General features: G+C 49.1%; 1 long non-coding RNA gene across 1 annotated transcript; it reads left to right on the top strand.

The window, feature by feature from the left end:
• The first annotated feature begins 457 nt into the window (after nt 1-457).
• Nucleotides 458-9,304, top strand: LOC134481334 (uncharacterized). The gene is made up of 3 exons (XR_010056826.1): nt 458-730; nt 7,951-8,068; nt 8,996-9,304. It is a non-coding gene; the product is annotated as an uncharacterized LOC134481334 (long non-coding RNA).
• The last annotated feature ends 11,680 nt before the right edge of the window (nt 9,305-20,984 follow it).

Here is a 20,984-nt window from a genome sequence, read left to right on the forward strand (position 1 = left end):
AGAGTCGGTGGGGGAAGAGGTGGTGGATGGCCCAGCTTTGTTATCTCCAGTAAGGCCAAATCTTGATGACACTGGTTCTGGGGAAACCTGGGGTTTGCTGGAAGAGAGAAGCAGGCATGACCAGGGTCCATCATAGGTGTCACCCTGTGGAGCAGGCCGTGGAGACACAACGGGACCCACAGGTGTTAAAGCACTCTTTAGAGCTAGCTTCGCTTCCGCTCACTGCTCACGAGTGCCTCTCAGGGAGCATGCCCGTCCTTATACAACCTTCCTTCCCTTCTCCCTGAGCAACCCAGGGCTGCGCCCATCCAGGAGCAGACAGTGCCCTGCTCCCTCTCCTGGGTCCTCAGCTGTGCACTTGCTGCAGACTTTAACTAAAGCATTTAAAACCCGCTCAGAACCCAGAGCCCATCACCATGGATACTCATCACTGAAATCCTCTGTTACTACGGCAACCGTCCACCCTTCACCTCCCCTCCTCCCCAACCACCCTCCCCACCTTGCCAGTTTTCCCTGAAACTGACACACTGGTTTGGGTGAATGATAGATACATTTAAAGAGGCCTCAGAAGCATGGGGCTGTAGGCTGGGAGACTGGGTATTTTTCCATTATTGTAATAAGTCCGTTTCGCTCCCCTGTTTAGGCAGGATAGATGGCTGTGATTCCTGCGGACAAAGACGAAGATCGATGCTGAATTAAGGCTGCAGCAAGCCCTTTTGTCATCCTGCAGGTGATTTTTTTTTTTTTTTAAAGAACCATCCTCGGGCCTTGAAAATGCAGCCGGGAGCAATCTAGAAGCCTGGAGTGGCAGGCTGCCCGCCTGCTGCGGTTCCCGAGACCGTGGTTCTGTTTGAGCAGTGTCTTACTAGTATCGTCCGAATGCGAGATAAGAAAGTGACACTTGCTGACATTAAGGGAGGGGACCAGGGAGAGAGGGAAGGAGCTGAAGGAAGGAAGGAAGAGGGTAAGGGAGGGGGAGGAGGGAGGGGAGAAGAGGGTAAGGAAGAGGGAGGAGGAAGGGGAGGAAGGATCTAAAGTGATAGATATGAGAGGAGACACAGTTGACAACGGTGACGGTTTCTGGGCTTGGAGCAGGAAGGGGCAGGGTGTGAAGATTTCAGACACTCGGAGAATTCCCTGGACCAGAAAAATCCAGCAACTCTAGGCTGCCCACATTCTGCATGAGATTCTGGGAGCTCTGTGGCTATTCTTATATCGATTCAAGGCCACCCTCCTCCAAAAAGGTTCTTCACCTCCAGGTATAAAACAATATAGTAGGCCCCCTCCCCGCCCCTTTTTTGAGATGAAATCTTTGTAACCTGGCTGGCCTCAAACTCGGAGTGCTAGGATTATGGGTGTGTTATCATACCTTGCTTTTCAGTTTTGGTCTTCATTTAAATCTATAAGTCCAGGGCTGTCGACACAGTTCAGTTGGGACAGCCCAGCTTGCACAAAGCCTCCCATTTGATCCCCTGTACCACCTAAAATCAGGTGAGGTGGCACTCGCCTGCCATCCCAGTATTCATGAGGTAAAGGAAGGAGAACCAAAAGTTCAACGTCATCTTTGGTCACATAGTGAGTGTGAGGCCCGTCAGGGCTACAGGAGACCTTGTCATATGCATCAGGGCATCTTCATCAGACGCCAGGAAGGATGGGGATAAATCTGAGGACGGTTGTGGCTTTGCTCCTGATACCAAAGGTATCGAGTTGTTTGTGTCCTGAGACACATGCAGGACCCTGCGAAGTTCAGACGGACCCTGGACAGCCACTAGGCAAGGAGGCAGTAGTCTGCATGGTCTGCCCACGTTGCAGTATGGCCGGAATCCTCCTGCCTCCATTTCCCAAGCTCTGAGATTGCAAGTGAGGAGCAGGACTTCCGCCTTGATTTGTTGACTCCCTCAGTGACTGATTTAGTTTTTCTGGCGTGAATCCCAAGTACTTGCCATTCAGTTGTTATTTTTAGGCTCCCTTTAAGAAGAAGAAGAAGAAAAAAAAAAACCCAGAGCAATTCTAAAATACTGAATTCAAAGCCCTTCTGCAGCAGGAAGTGGCCACGCCCTCCGAATGCGGGCTCACCTGCCGATGTGGTCAGCTGGGGCAATTGACCATGGTCCCCTAAGACTGAAGGCCGTTCCTGGAACCCCACTGCTGGGGTGGGCTGTGAGCACAGCTTGTGTGGGGTGCTATCCCCAGAGGGGCCATCTTTCAGTCTATCCTTTGTCCAGAGTCCCCTCCCAAGCCCCCAAGGACCTGGCAGGACATAGGCCCCGGGTTGGGAAAACTGCTACACATTACTTTACCTTTAACTGAGTTCTGAATGACATGGTGCCTTCAGGGAATGTCACCTGCAATTACCATTCCCAGCAGAGGACCCGGGCTCAGCTCTTGCTGTGCCCTCTCTCTCCTTCTCCATCTACCCATCATCCACTTCTCCCCCCCACACCACCACAGCATGGCGGGCCACTGGTCACCAGGCTGTGAGGCCTCCTGACACTCCACACTGCAGGCTTGGAGGCTGGCCTCCCCTCTCCCATGTCACCTGCACTTTCTTGTCCACCGAAGGACCAGGAGGGACTTAGAAGGAGCCCAGCAAATCCCATCAGCAGATAGTGAGTGCCCTACCAACCCCCTTGGTACCCCTTCCCTCTCTCCTTCCCCCTTCTCCCCGCCACACACCCATAATGCACTCTACCAACGGCCTCCCATGGCACACATTTCTGGGCTTGCAGATCTATCTCGTTCAACAGCATCACCTTTGATTGGCAGCTTGACCCTTTCTTTTTGTAGTAGAGATTGATTCTAGGGCCTCGTGAAGGCAAGGACTCTACCATTGGCCTTGACATTGGTGGATCCACCAGTGTCACCATTGGCTGGGGTTAAATTAGCTGGGTTGCGGTACCGTGTGCCTTTAGTCCTAGCAGTCAGAGGAGGAGGCAGAAGCAGAGACAGGTGGATCTCTGAGTTCGAGGCCAACCTGGAACTACAGAGTTGAGTTCCAGGACAGCCAAGGCTACACAGAGAAACCCTGTCTCAAAAACAAAACAAGGGGGTTGGGGATTTAGCTCAGTGGTAGAGCGCTTGCCTAGGAAGCGCAAGGCCCTGGGTTCGGTCCCCAGCTCCGAAAAAAAAAAAAAAGAACCAAAAAAACAAAACAAAAAAAACAAAACAAAACAAAAACCGACCCGACCTAACTAAATTTATATATAAATAAATGTTAGGTCAGCTTTCGTTGTAAAATAAGTTCGTTTTAGTTACGGCCAGAGGTCATCACGGATGGTGTGACACCTTGCATGTTGCCCAATTCCCAGGTGGATGCCACCGTCTCCTCTATGAGTGGCGCCCCCTGCAGGTCGTCAGCTCAGGACTCAGTCTGATTCGTGTCTTTCACTGGGAAGCTCACTGTGCTCTCCAGTAGGGTGAGGAATCGCCTGGAGCTGGAGTCAGAAGCTCGCCTGCTGACAGCCCCCAGCGGATTCTTTCTTGCGTAGTGTTCAGGCCCAGGCTGACAAGGGTCGGTTAAGGGTCGCTGTGATGAGTGCTTAGTAATTGCATGGAGCAAGGGCTGCCCACCTTCCAAGAACTGGGTTGTGTGATGTTATTTGATATAGGAAAAAAATCTGCTGTGCTGTGTGGCGAACAAGCAAGAGCAGCTATGCCTGAACAGGGCTGAGTGCGCAGGACACTCACCCAGGATAGGTTGCATCTCTTTTGCTGGTTGCCATTTTTCCGCACAGACCTGGCATTTAAAGATAATCCAAGCCAGGTGTGGTGGACCGGGCCTCATATCCCAGCTCTCAAGACGCCAAGCAAGAGGTTTACGAGTCTGAGAACAGCCCGGGCTACAGAGAAAACTTCACCTCAAAAACAAATTGGGGGGTCGGGGTTGGATAGGCGGCTCAGTCAGTAAAGCGCCTGCCGCTCAAGCAGGAGGACCCGAGTTCAAATCGTCAGCCTGGTCGTCAAAGCCCAGACGCAGCCAGGGCTGGGGTTGCAAAACCAAGTGCTTCACCGACTGAGAGATCTTCCCAGCTCTCAAACAGACAGTGCTGTGACAGTTGAGTGTCAGGTCTAAAAATAACATCGGGGACCATGAGACCTGGAAAGACCCTGAGACGGGTTAGGAGTGGGAGTGGGAACTCGAAGCAGCAGCGGATGGGCGCAGCTGCTCCGTGGTACGTGGGCTTCCTGCGCCCGGAGTTGCGCAGCCTCACACGAACCTCTGAGCTCAGACCTTTAGATTCCACAAGCAGCTGCTCGCAGGGAATTTACCAACTACAAAGAGTGAAATAAAAAAAAAAAAAACAAAAACAGCGGCTTTAAAAAAAAATAATAAGAGAGGAAAGGAAAAGCCGCCCACTGTTGCCAGTAACTGGGACTGGATGAAATAAAAGAGACATTTTCAGTTTTTGTCAAACTTTGGTCTTTTTCCAAAGTGCTTACATGATAAAAGAAGGCCAAGTGAGTGTGGGAGAGGAAGCTGCCAGCCCAGGTGAAGGCAGAGTTTTAGATTCATGCGAAACCCAACAAACTGGTATTGAAAGTATGCTATTAATAAAAAAGCTTCCTTTCAGAAGGTGGCTAAGCATAAGCGCTTGCCTGGCCGAAGAGGCTTGGAGCATAAAGGTTCACTAGGTTCAAGTTTCCGTTAGGAGCTGAGTGACTGAGCGTCTCTGGTCCTCCGTTTCCTTCCGTACTGAATAGGATAATGACAGCTACTTCTGTTGACCAGAGAAAGCTCCATGTTGTTCTCCAGGACACATTAAAAGGCCTTTTTCCTTGGGAGGGGGCTCGGGAGATAATCTAAAAGAGAGATGTGCTGGGTAGTTAGTTTTATGCCAACGTGACAAAACTAAAGTCATCTGAGAGGAAGGATTAAGAAAATGCCTCCAGAAGGTCGGACTGTAGGCAAGCCTGTAGGGCATTTTCTTGACTAGTTATTGAGGGAGGAAAGCCACGCCCACTATGGGCGGGGCCATCCCAGGCCTGATGGTCCTGGGTTCTACCAGCCGTGGGGAGCAAGCCAATAAGCAGCGACCTCCATGGCCTCTGCATCAGCTCCTGCGTTCTGCCCTGCTTGAGTTCCTGTCCTGACTTCCTCCCAGGACGAACAGTGATTGGAAGTATAAGCCGAATAATAAACCCTTTCGTCCCAAGTTGCTTTGCTCACGGTGTTTCATCTCAGGAGAGTAACCCTAACACAAGAGAGGTAGACGGAAATGGACCAATCAGATAAGAAACAACAGGAAAACCAAAAAGAAACCAAAACAAAAAACCCTTTTTAAAAATCCAGCAATTTTTTGCATTTAGGATCGGGAATGTGGGTTAGGCATGGCTGGTCTAAAGCTCACTATGCAGCTGAAGATGGCCTCGAACTCCTGATCCTCCTCCTGGGATGACATGCCTTACCTGAGCCTGGTTTTTGCCCTACTGGGGATGGAACCCAAGACTTTTTTTTTTTAGATTTATTTATTTATTTTATATATGTGAGTACACTGTCACTGTCTTCAGACACACCAGAAGAAGGCATCAGATCCCATTACAGATGGTTGTGAGCCGCCGTGTGGTTGCTGGGAATTGAACTCAGGACCTCTGGAAGAACAGTCAGTGGTTTTTTTTTTTTTTTTTTTTTCGGAGCTGGGGATCGAACCCAGGGCCTTGCGCTTCCTAGGCAAGCGCTCTACCGCTGAGCTAAATCCCCAACCCCAACAGTCAGTGTTCTTAACCGCTGAGCCTTCTCTCCAGCTCGGAACCCAGGGCTTTGAGCATGCAAGGCGGACACTCTCCCGACAGAGCTGATTCCGTTTGTCAAGACTGGCGATGGATTTTCATTTTTTCTAGAGCTTCAGTGATGGTCCAGCAGGAGTATTCAGCCACACCCCCCAAAAGCTTAAATGCCCTCTTGCCCAGAGAGAAAGGGAACTTGAATCCATCCACAGCCAGCCCTGTCCCTCTCTGTCCTATGTCCAGCGACCACCAAACCCTGTGTGGGACTGAGGTCTTTCAGGGGGAAGATGGGAATCTGGGTGACTCAGGGTACAACCTGTCTCTGATTGATTGGGATCCTGGGAAGTAGAAAGTGGCGGTGCTTCAAGTTTGGAGAGCCCTAAAGGCAAAGGTCACTGCTGGGGACACCAAATGAGGGACAATGGCAGTGTGTCAGGGATGATGACTGGGAAGAACTGAAACCAGGTCGCAGCCCTCAGTCCCGTCCCTCAGTCCCTTCCCTGTCCCTCCCTTGGTCATTCCACCTGCAGTGCCTGGCACTGGGGGGCGGGCGGTCTCTTTGTAACCTGAGCTGCAGCTTACAGACCAGGAGCCTGAGGCCTGCAAGGTGCCAGTCACATGCCTGCAGCTGTGTGGTAGCAAGTGGCAAGGCAGAAGGCTAACCCAGGTAGGTGGCGCCAGTCTGTGCTGCAGTGTCATGGGAAACATGCCATCAGGAGGCACCTGGCCTTGTGTGACCAAGTTGCCCTATTTCCTGAAGAACCAGAAACTGGGGCTTACAAGAAACAGTGTGTTTATATTTTGGCAATGAAAATTTACATTTTAAAAATACTGGTTAACTGATTGATGACTGATGAATTGCATAGCTTGGCTTGTCCCCTCTGGCCTTAGCCTTCCAAGTGTTGGGGTTACCAGGCAGGCACCCCTTTCCCAAGGTAAGTTTAGTGCCAGTGGTGTCTGGCGCTCAGTGAGTTGGTTTTACTGTGGTGGGATGCAGAAGGGCATTCAGTAGGAATGTTTTTGGAGTTTTGATTTGGGGATCTGTTCCTGAGCTAGCAATTTGACTCAGGATCCTGTTTGTGGCACTGGTTGGTGGCGGTGAGCTTCAGGTCCCAGGGGACCATTACATCATAAGGAGAAGCAATGGAGACTCAAGGAACGCTGTGTGGCGGAGCAGTGACAGCGGCCAGGCCAGGTGACACACTGTGATGCATTTGTTTGCGACTGTGCTTTGAGCTGTAAGTCTAGGAGGTTTCATGCATCTTCCTTAATATCTGTCCACCTTATATTTTGAGACAAGGTCTCTCTCGCTGATTGACTGACCAGTGAACTTCAGGCCCCTCCTGTCTCTGTCTGAGCATTGACCAATACCCTTATAGCTCAGATCTGGCCCCAGGTACTTTGACAGTAAGAAGGCTTTTTTTTTTTTTTTCTTCCTGGTGCTTCAGTTTATAATAAAACCTTCTTGTAATTCTTATAGGATTGTTTTGAAGATGAGAAGGCCATTGTAACTGAGAGTAGGAAGATGGAGGGAGGGAGGAGAGAGAGAGAGAGAGAGAGAGAGAGAGAGAGAGAGAGAGAGAGAGAGATTGGGTATCCACCAGAGAAGACTACTCTCAGACGTAGGTTCAAGCCAATAGCAAGTCTTTTTTTTTTCTTTTGAGACAGGGTTCCTCTTTGTATCCTTGGCTGTCCTAGAACTCCCCCCATAGACCATACAGGGCTTAATAGCAAGTCTTTATTAGCTGGCCGGTGACTACACTGGGTGTTAGGGACCACGGTGTAGTCCTGAGCCTTTCTGAAGGTGAGCTTTCAAGCACAAAAAACCCACATCCTGGGTTGACACACCTCAGGGAGCAGAACACTTAGGCAGAAGCAGAAATGCAGAGCCAGAGAGCAAGGTAGGGGCTTTCCCAGAACCATGGACGCTGATGGAGTCCATCTTTGTTCTCGTTTTAGCAGGTGGTGCTGCCTATGTGCTGCTGGGTCCCATGGTCCGTATAGTACTTCCTTCATGGCGTCAGCTGTGCTAACGTCTGGGGACATGTTACAAGAGACAGAGTGTGTGGGTGTGCTCCTGTGTGTGTGTGTGTGTGTGTGTGTGCATGTGCGTGTGTGTAGAATATGTGGTTTTGACCATTTCGAGATTGTAGCTCCTGGGTTTAGAGAGGCCTTCAGGCATGATCAGATCCAGGCGTTTATATGGCTTGGTTGTTTGTGCTGCAGGCAGGAGGAGTCCGGGAAGCTCACTTATCTGGATAAGAAGACCGTTTGAGATTAGAAGCATGATGACGTTTAAGTAGAAGAAGCACTCGAGAGGATGATCAGCTGTCCCTCAGAGTAGGTGAGTTGGGAGAGTTATTGTTTTAGTTTGCTTCTGAACCCCTGTACTTTCCCGAGGGCCGTGTCTCTGTCCTCCCAATTGTCGGAGAGGAAGGCTCGAGTCGCTCTTCAGTGGGGATTACTGTTCTCAGCCGCTGGCCTCCGGCAAGACCCTCCCTCAGTTGCAGTGGCTGGGGCTTACCATTCACCAGCACAGAAGGCCCTGTGGAAGTGACAGCCTCGCTCCTCAACTTAAAGGCATTTTGTCCCTTTACAGTCACCAAACATCCGGGGAACCCAGCCCAGCTCCAGATGCCCCCCCCCCCCAAGTCACCATCATCAACACAGAAGTAGCAGGTATTCTCCCAAGACTGACCTGGCTGACTGTGGTTACTTGGGAATCACATAGGGACATCCAAGGCTGCTGCTACCCCCTGTGCTGGGAGAAATCAGGTTCCCTGAAAGTCACATGTAACCCTAGCAGCTGATGGAGATCACACAGAAACAAACAAAAACCCCATATAAGGCCAAAACCAAAGCAACCCAGACCATAACCACCAGAAAGACAGAGGTCTGGGGCGGTCCACACTAAATCGAGAATCACATCAAAAGAAGTTGGTCTCAAAACTACAATTCTACAGATCCAGGCCCTTAGGGATCTGGGATGAGAGGCATGTGGGACCATGGTCATTAGGGGACATCCTGCCTTTGCCTCTGTAGTACAGGACCAACCTTGTGTGTACTAGTGCTCCATCGCAGAGCATACCCCAGCCCCTACAGGCAACACTTTTTGATGGATGTATAGTATTTCATGAGTGGCCAAGTCTGAACTTACATAAGCAAGCCCTGCTCAGTAGCCATTTCCATTGACTCTGGCTTTTCTCTGTAACGGCTCCTCAATGTGCCTCTACTTCAGAATCCCCATCTTCTCATTCTCTTGCATTTGCAGCCTTCTCAGCAGCTACATCCATAGTCTCGGGGACATGGGCAAATGATGCAGAGCCCGCCGGCTTCATCAGTTCTGCCTGGACCTCTCATCTCCCTGCAGCTGCGTTTCCGTGTGGCATGGAGGTTGGGCTCCAGGGAAGGAAGGCTCCTGCATCTCTGAGAACATCATTACCTCCACTCACCTCCACTCGCATACTCCTTCCAGTGCTAACCTCGTTTGTTTGGATGATGACATCATCTCTGTCAATGGGAAGCAGCTCTGTGCCTCAGTTTATCACTCACACAATGAAAGGGCTACGGCATAGCACCCGACAATTTAAGGCATCTGTCTACTTACTTGGTGTGTCTGTGTATCACAGCACACGTGTGGAGGTCAGAGAAGAACTTGAGTGAGCTCATCTTCTAGCATGCGAGTCCCTAGAGATGGAGCTCAAGTAGTCAGACCAGGTAGAAAGTTTCACGTTTTCACAAGATATCGTGCCGCCCCCAGTGTATAGTCTTTAAGGGTTCTTAACCTGGGAGGTGGTGGTTACAGCCTTTGCAGATGGCAAACCAGATGGGGGAGTCACCTGCTTCATAAACTGGCTCAAACTTGCAGGACCCCGCACAGGTTACTATCTGAGGCCTGCAATTTGGGATTTCTTTAGAACGGGCACACAAACTTACACACAAAAGGACAACAATACCAGTGCCTCCCTCTGTGTCTCTGTGGCTGTCATTCAGGAGTCACCCCAGTGGATTTCTCAAGCTCTCACATCCCAGGAGTTCACTGGACTTTCAGATCTCTGAACTGAGCGGGGCATCCTCTAAGTTGACTTAGAAGGTATGGTGCCTGCAGTGGCTGAGGGATTTTTGATAGAGACCCCCCACCCAGGTAAAGTTGGGGGGTCCCCCAAACACAGAACGAATCTCAGGGAGACTCTATAAAAAGCGGAGTTGGAATGTATCGACGAGAGACTCCGATATATATGTAAGGACGGGGGTTTGTAGAAGAGAAGTGCTTAGAGTGATAAGATGACATAGTCAAGTGTGTGCATGGGCTTCGAGGGAGATGCTTCCCCCTAAGGGTCTTAGCTATAGGTGCATGCAGGGCCTGGGGGGGCATTGAAGCTACTGTGCTCAAGGGACCATCATCCTGCCCCCTTACCTTCTTTACTGTCTTCTATAAATGAGATAATACAAAGGCTCCAGACTTCCTGGGTTGGATTTGTACTGTGATAAGGTCACAGGGTACCATGGTGGACTTGAGATCTGACTTTTTATTCACCAGAAAACTTTAGGTGGTCACATATGTTTAGGCTTTAGGCATGGCTCATCGCTACCTTAAAGATTACATTTCGGGACTGGAGACATGGCTCAGCGGTTAAGAGCACTGACTGCTCTTCCAGAGGTCCTGAGTTCAAATCCCAGCAACCACATGGTGGCTCACAACCATCTGTAATGAGATCTGATGCTCCCTTCTGATATGTCTAAAAACAGCTACCAAGCTACCATGCACTCATATCATAAATAAATAAATAATTAAAAAACAGTTGTGTGTGTGCATATGTATGCATATGTGTGTGCTTGTGTGTTTCTGAGTGTGCGTGTGAAAGTGAGGGTCAGAGGACGTGGTTCTCCCCTTTCCCCATCTGAGCTCTGCTGTCCAACTCAGGTCACCAACGTCTTTATCCGCCGAGAAATCTACCCTGCCCTTTTTAATTTTAAAGTTTGTTTCTTTTGAGATAGAGGCTTATTGTAGCCCAGGCTGGATTGGATACCCTATGTGTCTGAGGCTGACTTTGAACTCTCAACCCTCCTGCCTCTACCTTCTGAGCCCTGGCATGAGAAGTGTGCCCTGCCATGCTGGGTTTATGCTGCACCATGGTGGGAACCAAGGGCTTTGCGCATACTTGGCAATCACTCTGAGCACTGGGTCCTAGCCCCAACCCTTCGCTGGCAACACTTTTATTATTATTTTATATGGCCTTACTTAATTTTTATTCATAATCATAAACCTAACTCTGCAATCCAGCTAGACTTGGAGGGGAGTAAGGAACATTTAGAACCCAAAGGACTTCAGTGAGAGCAGAAAGGACAGGGTACTGTGAGCTGATGGGGTGGGGATGCTCTCCTGAGTCCAGAAGAAATGGTCTGGTAGATAAAAAGCCTGCAAATCCAAAGAATTAGAGCCAGCAACAGTCGGAAATGGTGTTCCTCTGGCTGGTCTTGCAGTTCCTGGACCCCAAATGCTCCATGACTTCCATGATGCCCACCCCTCCTCTCACCTTCCTAGAGATCACATGCTTGCCGTCCAACCACTCAGATATGGCATTGCAGATAAGAAACCTGACACCCTTTGTGTCTGGTCCAGCATTGCCGTGGACAAGATGCCAGGGCCTGTATGCTTCAGGATGAAGTTCTCATCCCCAAATTTCTCCCTGAAGATGGACCAGGCACCGGTGCCACTATGGTGTGAAGTCACCTCTCTCACCCCATCCCCCACCCCTGTACATGAATCCTGGAATAATTCTGCAAAAGGAGAAACCCTCATACCCAAGTCCTTTCTCTCCAGTGCCCAGAGCATGAAGGTTTTCTACTGTCCTTGGAACTTTGGCTGCAAATAGCTCGAAGGAGATGCAGCCTGAAGGCTCATCATAGGCTGAGATATTGAAGAACATGGTGGGCTTGGCCATGGCTGTGGCAAGTGGCGACAGGGGACAGCAGCATCTGCAAAGCCCATTTTATTTTATTTTATTTTATTTTTTATTTTATTTTAACATTCTCATTAGAAACGTGGCTGGAACTTAAGAACGGACGGTCTCTCCGTGGTGGCCACCATTCTCAGCGTTAATGGCAGTGGAACTCTTGACTCGTTGGTGAGGGTGGGGACCTTCTCCTGCTTCCAGCCTTTGGAACATTTTGTGTCTGAGTCATAGTGTGTGTGTGTCCTGAGCTCTGCTGAGCACCTCTGGGACAGGACGTTTCTGCAAGGGGGCACCCCCCAGTGTGTCACTGCATGGTAAAGCCTCATGTGGTCAGCCATAAATAAATTAGGTGCCTACTTTAATGTGTGAACTGGCCCTCCCTGGAGGCAGTAACAAAGTGAGGGGCCCAGGGGTGCCGATTACTGTGGAACTTGTGATGTGTGTGTGTGTGTGTGTGTGTGTGCGCGCGCGCACGCGTGTGTGCACATACATTTGTGGAAGTGAAAATCTAGCCTCAAGTGTCATTCCTCAGGAGCTGTCCATTTTAATTTTTGAGACAGGGTTTCCAAATGGCCCAGGGCTCACGGGTTCATCTAGGCTTGCTGGCCAGTGAACCCCAGAGGACCCCCCATCTCTACCTCCCCAACACTGGGATTCCAAGTGCACATCACCTTTTGGCCTTTTAATATAGGTTCTGGGGTCTGAACTCAGATCCTCATGTTTGAGTGACAAAAACTTTACTGACCCACATCCTCAGCCCAGGCCTGATCTCGACTCTATGCCTTTCCCTTGTAAAGTGAACTGGGTACCACCCATCACAAAATCTTAGACCTTCTGAAGCCCTGCGTAGTTAGGGGAAGACACCTCATTCCTTCTCCTTGGCCGGGTGGCCTGGGTTGGTGCACGACTGGATCCAGCTAAGGTGGGGGATTGCTTCAATTCGAACAGCAGGAGGCTGATGAGGGATAGACTAGGTTTTCTTTTCTTTTTCTCTTCTCCCCACCCCCTCTAGACAGAGTTTCCCTATGTAACAGATCCCTGACTATCCTGGAAGTTACTTTGTAGCCCAGGCTGACTTCGAACTCCTAGAGATCCACTTGCCTCCACCTCCCAAGTGCTAGGATCAAAAACATGCGTCACCACGCCCAGCTGACAGCAAATTTTCATCCAGTCTCCATAGTGTGTACAATGCTGTTTTCAATTCTGACATTTAAAGACCAAGAGATCTTGGGGCTGGGGATACAGTTCAGCTGGTACAGCGTTCACTTAGCATTCACCCAGGCAGCCTCTGGGTGATTCCCAGTCACATTAAATGGGCGTAATGTGGTGGTGGGTGTCTGTCATCCCAGACCTTGGGAGGCAGAAGTAAGGTTAGAGCTGTCTTCCATATCGGGAACGTGAAGTCCTGGCCAGCCTTAGATACAGCAGACCCTGTCCCAAAACAAAACAAACCAGTAGCTCTCACTGGAATTCTGGGTTACTCGCTGACAGAGATGGCTCAGTAGGTAAAGAAGTTTGCCCTGTGAGCCTTGGAACCTGAGCTTGATTCTCTGACTCCAGATAGAGGTGAGAAGAGAGAACTAACCCAAGACATCGTTCTTTGATTTCCATGTGTGCCACACATCATGTGTGTGCACATATGTAATAATGGTAATAATGACCCAACAACAACAACAATAATACAGACAAAGAAATTGAAAAGTAACCCTAAGCGGCCACAACAAGAAGGTTGTGACAAAAAAAAAAAAAAAAAGAAGGTTGTGACAACTGTCCCTTTAAGTGAGCTGGGGAAATCTGTCCCTGTTTGTCCCTGTGAGGAAGGAGGACATTTTCCTCCATCAATGGTCCCTGCAGGCATTTGGTTGCAGGATTATTCCACTGGATCTGTTCCCAGCACCAGCACCAGCAGGTTCAGGCTTCCAGAACAGGACCCAGATCAGTCCTGGGCAGGAGCCATTGTAAGCAGCTTCCCGGAGCCCGCGGGCATCGTGTGGCCTTGTTTCCTGTGATGTTCTTTGAAACGAAACCTTCCTTTCAAAGGCAGCTGGCAGGGACAGATGACTCTCGCTGAACACATAGCTTTGTGTAGGGATGGCTCACCACTTCACTCTCCTTACCTGTGCGAGCTATACTCTGAAGCCTTCAGTCAGGGCCACCGGTCTAAACACAACGTGGCACACATTGTGACACCGTGGTAAAGAAGCTTTTATTTATGTGATGACTCATGGGGCTGTGGTTGTGACACTCATGAAATAGTCCCGTGTGGCAGTTCTCGGCACATCGAGACTATGTGGTCAGTTCTGGCCAAGAAGAGTATAGTATGTTCTTCGGCTGAGGGATGGATGGCAGATCTCCTGTTCTAAGTAGGTGACCAGAGTCACTTAGGGGCTGGAGAGATGGCTTAGCAGTTAAGAGCAGTTGCTGCTCTTGTAGTGAATCAGGGATCTCTTCTCAGGACCCATGTTAGGCGGACGCCTGTAACTCCAGCTCCGGGCCACCACACAGCGCCCCCTTTAGGCCTTCACAGGTACCTGCACTCATATACACAAACCCACACGTATACACCTATACAATTAAAGTAATAGAAATAAAAAAGACGTGAAAGTCACTTCAGCAGAAACTGCATACTAGCGTTCTGCATCCACACCTACAGTTGATGTTCTAAGATCCACGACTCCCTATTTGATGGGGTTAGGAAGCCATGGGGATGGAGAGGAAGTAAGGAGTGTGGTGTGACCTGAGTTGATGCTCTTATGTGAAGCGATATCAACTTCGGGGGGGGGGGAATGTGGCTCAGTCAGAAAAGCACCTGCCTTGCAAGAATAAGGATCTAAGCACGTTGAAACTCACGTAAATGCCACGTGTGGTGGCACAAGCCTATAATTCCAGCGCTGGGGAGGCAGGGACAGGTGGATTCCTGGGGGCTTGCTGGTCAGCCAGTCTCACTTAATTGGTGAGCTCCAGGCCAACGAAAGACTATGCCACGAAGGAAGTGGGCAGTGTTCCTTTGGGTCCTCTGCAAGAGCAGCAAGTGTCCTTAACCACTGAGTCATCTTGCCAGCCAGAGGGCCACTTCCTGTGAGTTGTAACAGCTGCAGATTTTCAGATGAGAGCAGGTTAATTGAGGATCTGGGTGTGCTTGGTATCTGAGATGCTGGTAATTAACCTCTGCATCCCAAGGTGTGCCTGTGAGCCATTCATCTTCCCAGTATTCTGCTTGCTGTTAGCATCTGTCTGCCTCTTTCCACACCATTGCTCGCTGTATTGGTTTTGACACATTAGCAGGATGGCGGTAGAGATATGCAAAAGCGAGCCACCGAGTCTGTGAAGCAGGACAAAAGTGACATTCTATTCCTGGGGGCGGAGATGTCTGTGGGGAGCCCGGGAGGCTCGTGGCCGGTGATTCTGAGCCTCTGGAGACTCAGTGGATGATTTGTGTCCTGCTAGGGAACCAGGTCCTGTGAAATAGCATAGGAAACAAAAACCAAAAACCAAAAGGAACTGTTGGTCCACCCTGATACAATGTAACATTTTACCAACTAGTTAATGGCGATTAGCTCAACTCTCCGTTCTGGTATTGTGATTGTTCTGGTATTGTGATTCTTTGTGGCTGTATTTTAACTTTTTAAAACTTGATTTCCACTCCTGTTTTTATACTATTTTAAAAAAATGTTTCACTGACAATTTCACACATATGTACATTCTATCTTGACCATGCCACACTCCCCTTCACCCTCCTTATTTCCCTTAGATACCCCACTACATCCCCTTCTTTGCTGGCCAGAACTCTGTATGTAGACCAGCCTGGCCTTGAACTCAGAGATCCCCCTGCCTCTGCCTCCCAAGTGCCAGGATTAAATGGCACCACTGCCTGGCATATTTTCTTTTTTATTCTTTTTATTAAAATGTGATATTCTTGGTTGTCCTGCCCCATCTCTAGCACTGTTGTGGGGGGGGGGCAGGTGAGTGGTGTGTACCACTCCCTAACCCAACAGATTTAGTTAAGTGACTTTGCGCTGAGCTCAGCCTCCTGGAGCTAATTTGCATAGAGGATTCAGGCAGATGCTCAAAACAGTGCAGCTTCCTCAACTGATACCCAGACCCTAGCAAGAAGAGGCTGTACTCTCACCGATTTTCTTTCTTTCTTTCTTTCTTTCTTTCTTTCTTTCTTTCTTTCTTTCTTTTTTTTTTGGTTCTTTTTTTCGGAGCTGGGGACCGAACCCAGGGCCTTGCCCTTCCTAGGCAAATGCTCTACCACTGAGCTAAATCCCCAACCCCCACCGATTTCTTTAGATTCAGAGTGCTCCTTGGGGGAAGGGGAATAATTAGAAATGGATTTTGGGAAAGGTGCAATCTCTTTCCCCCTTCTCAGTTAAAATACAGGTTACACCGCAGGCCGTTGTCCCCAAGTGGCTAAATAATTAAAGCCAGTTCTGATAGCCCTGCAGGTCTCCAACATGGCTCATTATGACTGATAACAACAGGACCAGTGACCAAGGGCTTTCTATGGTGAGTGTCTAAGTTAGGGTTTCTATGGGGCTGCAACAAAACACTATGGCCAAAAAGCAAGTTGAGGAGGAAAGGGTTTATTTGGCTTAGACTTCCACATCACTGTTCATCATTGAAGGAAGTCGGGACAGGAACTTAAGCAGGGTAGGATCTTGGACACAGGAGCTGATGCAGAGGCCATGGAGGGGTGCTGCTTACTGACTTGTGTGCTATGGCTTGGTCATTCTCCTTTGTTATAGAAGCCAGGACCTCCCTGCTTAGGGATACAACTACTCACAATGGACTGGGCCCTCACTTATCAATAATTAAGAAATAATAATTTTTTAAAATGCCTTACAGCTGGATCTTATGGAAGTATTTTCTCAACTAAGATTCTGTCCATTCAGATAACTCTAGTTTGAGAATCTAGTTTGACATAAGACCAGCCAGAAGAGTAAGTCAAGTCTAGAGTTCAAGTCAAGTAGAGTAGGGAGGAGTTCTGAGTTCAAATCCTCGGCTTACCTTCTAGAAGGAGGCACGTCTTCAGAGCGGCTTCCATCCCTGACTTGGGGACACTGCTGCTCTGTCAGGCAGGATGGGTCTCAAGACTGCAAAATTCTTCCTGAGGGATTGTATGCAGTCACATAACCATGCTAACTCTTTTTTTTTTTTATCATTTCCTTCTCCAGCTCTCACAGAAGCCCCACCACAGTAGGAAAACGAAGTTGGCAGGAACTTTCAACAGCCAGTTGTATCACAGCCACAGTCAAGAGCGGAAAGAGTGAGAGCAGGCAAGCTTGTCACTCAGGTAGCCTTCTCTACGCCTATATAGTCCAGAGTGTGGACCTAGGGAATGGTGCTGCCCACTTTCAGGCTGGGCCTCTTCACTCAGGTATTAAACACTCAATTCTTCTTCACAGTTTTGGGTGCAATGGGTTTGGGAACTGGACAAAACGCGGCCCTTATGGAGAGGGAAGTGAGTGTGTACAGTGTATTCCCCAGAAGCAAATAATCTGGGCCTATGAATCCCCTGAAATACATCAATAGAATAAAGGTAGGTTGCACAGAAATACATAGGGTAGGGGAGCTGTTTGAAGTTAAAAAAAAAAATTGGGCTTGTAAGATGGCTCAGCAGCTAAAGGGGCTTGCTGCCAACCTTGAGGATCTGAGTTCAATTCCTGGTATCTGTTTGTTGGCTTTGGCTTCATGGATCTGACTTTGCTTTGACAAGAGCCAGATGGCAGCCCAGGTTTCAGAAGGAAGCGGAGGAGGTCCTGGAGGCCAGAAGAGTTGGTGGGCTGCCCGTGCCCACCCGAGAAGGAAGGACTGGTCTGTTTGTGTACCGCAGGGTGAAGATCATTGGCTGATGGCTGTTTCCTAAGGGAATCCCTGTTAAGTTCTGCCCACAGAGGCTCTACATGAATGTTTATTGAATTGAATGAGCAAACTCCTGGATTGTGCCCTGGGGAACAGTCCTGTGCTCAAGGTTAATTGTTTGTTTCATTAATTAAGGGCTCTGCTTCCAGTGGAGATGTTAGATAGACATTTCCCATGGCTTCAGCCACTGCTCGGATTGCTAGTAAGTATTGACAAGATGGGAGAAAGCTAAGGCCTCTTCTGTCTTCCCTCCCTCTCTCCCGCCCTTCCCCTCCTTCCCCTCCTCCCTTTCCTTCTCTTCAATTCTTCATTCTCTGTAGCCCACACTAACCTTCTATTCATCCTGCAGCCCAGGCTAGTCTAGAACTTCAATCCTGCCTCTGCCCCCCAAGTGCTGGGGTTATAGGCATGTTGAACCATGCCTAGCACAAGTCTTCTCGTGCTATATTTTGAAATATCTGTGTCTTTTGCTATTATGACACACGATGACCAGTTTTAACTGGTGCAATCCAGACTCACATGATAAGACTGTCTAGATCAATGTCTGTGGGGGTATTGCCTTGTCTTGACATGAAGAGGCCCAGCCTGAAAGTGGGCGGCACCATTCCCCACGTCCCGGCTCTGGACCATGTAGGCATAGAGAAGGCTACCTGAGTGACAAGCTTGCCTGCTTTCCCTCTTTCCACTCATGACTGTGGTTATGCTGTAACTGGCTGTTTAAAGTTCCTGCCAACTTAGTTGTCCTACTATGGTGGATGGAGCATGGAATCGTGAGCTGAAACGAACTCTCTCACCTGGTGCTGTGTGTCGAGATGTTTTTACCATAGTGGCAGACAGGAGTGAAACTAGGACACATGACATGTCCATTTGGAACTAAATTTTCACCAGAAATGTTTGCTCTGGATTTGGTCTTGAACATTTACAGTGGGTGGGGCAGAGAGAATGTCTATCACGCGGGATTGGAACTCAGTTAAACGTCAGAATTAATTCCTTAAAGCTAAACGGGATGAGGCTACATCTTCATCACACAGCCCCGGTTTCAGGTTCAGGGTGTGTCACCTTGTGTGGTGGCGGCCATCACTCTGCATAGCAACTGAGCTTCTGTTTGACAGGTCCCATCTTTTCCCCCAGCCCATGAAGACACATTTTATTCCACTGGCCTCACCATCCAATCAACTTGGGGGGGCGGGGCTTAGAAGTCCCTTGATCCACCGCAGCCTCCCAACGGACTCCAGTCCTTCTGAATACATCTTTCCCCGTTCACACTCCCGTCCTTCCTCTCCCTCTGTAGAGTGTGAACTGCAACTCTGAGGTCTATCCTGGGAGATGGTGCTTGCTCCTCATTAGGGACCCATCTTCTGTCTGAACCCCAAGTCCCTCCTGTCTCCCCTTTTTCTCACACGCATGTCTGCCTTTCCCCCCATGGCTTTATGGACCCATGGGGCCACACAGGGCACCTCGACTGGACTTCTTTTTTTTTTTTTTCGTTTTTCTTTTTTTCGGAGCTGGGGACCGAACTCAGGGCCTTGCGCTTGCTAGGCAAGCGCTCTACCACTGAGCTAAATCCCCAACCCCTCGACTGGACTTCTAAGGCTTCACTGGCATCTTCTATTTCAGTTGATTCACACTGTTTATTGATTTACTCTGTGATTCCTGGGCCCTTGTATGTGATATTCTGTCTCTCTGAAGTCCCAGTCCCAGTCCTCTCTCTGTCTATTCTTCAGTCCCTCTCTCCCTTGGTGGATCCCTTACCCCGGTTCCTGTCAGATGCTCTTTCCTGGTGTTTTTACTGTTCCCTCCTAGAACACAGCATTTGTTTATTGCTGTAACAGTGTCCCAGAGCCGGATAATACACATAGAACAAGTAACAAGCCAAGCCCAAGTCTGTCTACCATCTTGAATCTGTTGAGAGGCAGCTCCGTGGTGAGCAGCAGATCAACCCAACTCTCTAGAAAGCCAACCTCGATCACAGTGGCCATGTCTTACTGCCATGGCGATTGGCTAGCTAGCATCCTCCCCCTCTGCGAGCCAGTTGATTTTAAAGCATTAGTTTTAAATAATTTGGATGTGTGTGGTGGTGCACGCAGTTGCAGGTGCCTGTAGAGACCGGCAGGGTTGGCTCGGGATTGGCTCCTCCTAGAGGTGGAGTTATGGTGTGGGGGCTAAGAATTGCCTGAGTCAATTATTTACACCCCAGAGAGATTCTATTGGGGGTTACTTATATAAGGGAGCAGGAATGATTCAGAAGCAGCAACATCCTCGAAGCCCACCCCAACACTGGTGAGCCCCAAAAGCCCACCCTGTCACTGGTTACAGAACCAGGAAAACTGTGACCTAGGATCTCCTAGTCTGAGTCTTATAAACCTCCCTTCTTTGCATTTCCTGGAAGTTTCAGTTCTGAGGGCAACAGTAGACAGCAGCCTTCGCCAGGCACCGTCCACCTTGTTTCTGGGATGGTCGCTCATGGACCTAGAACCTACCATGTAGACTAAATGGACTGGCCCCTGAGCCCCAGGGAGATGCCTGTCTTTGCCTATTCTGTGTCAGGAGTGTAGTTATATACCACCTATTTATTATTTATAGATTTATTTAAAGATTTATTCAAAGGTTTATTTATTATATATACAGCCTTCTACCTGTATGTATGCCCGTAGGCCAGAAGAGGGCATCAGATTCTATTACAGATGGTTGTGAGCCACCATGTGGTTGCTGGGAATTGAACTCAGCACCTATGGGAGAGCAGTCAGTGCTCTTAACCGTTGAGCCATCTCTCCAGCCCTTATATTTATTTTTAACCTATGTTCTGGAGTCGGAACTCAGTTCCCCGAGGTTGCACGGCGTGTGCCTTGCAGGCGGACCATTTCCCCAGGCAGCATCTTGTATCCTTATTAGTCCGACTGTGAGCTTGGGGCAGAGTCCATGTGCTCTCTTATATTTAGTTTGCTAGTCAATTTTCTTGGTCCAGAAGGATGTTATATTTTCCTTTTTTATGCGAGAGCTCATTTTTGGCTCCTTTGTGGAATGAATTTAGACACAGTGAGTGTAATGTCCCCCAAGTTCCCACGCAGGCCATTCCACATTCGCACACCTCGAGCCGAGGCTCAGGCATTCTCCTGGGCTGACGTCACTCTTGCCACTCTCCAGGAACCCTCTCCGCTCTGCGCAGAATCACTCTCGCCCTGCTCAGCGCATGTGCAATACCGTAATGTTCCGTCTTCACAATTAACTCTGAATAATAGAAGAATTCTTTGGTAACTACTGTTTCCCTAGCTAGGAAAGAGAGAAAGAAGAAAAAAAAAGCAATTAGAGTCCCCTTAATGAAATTACCAGTCTGCAGTTAGACAACAGTCCCTCTCACCCCTTCATCTAATGGGTGTGTCTGTACATCGCCACGTATAGATCATCAGCCAGAACGCTAGCTGGCCCTGTCACAGTCCC

Source organism: Rattus norvegicus, chromosome 12, assembly GCF_036323735.1.
Source record: "Rattus norvegicus strain BN/NHsdMcwi chromosome 12, GRCr8, whole genome shotgun sequence".
Taxonomy (NCBI): domain Eukaryota; kingdom Metazoa; phylum Chordata; class Mammalia; order Rodentia; family Muridae; genus Rattus; species Rattus norvegicus.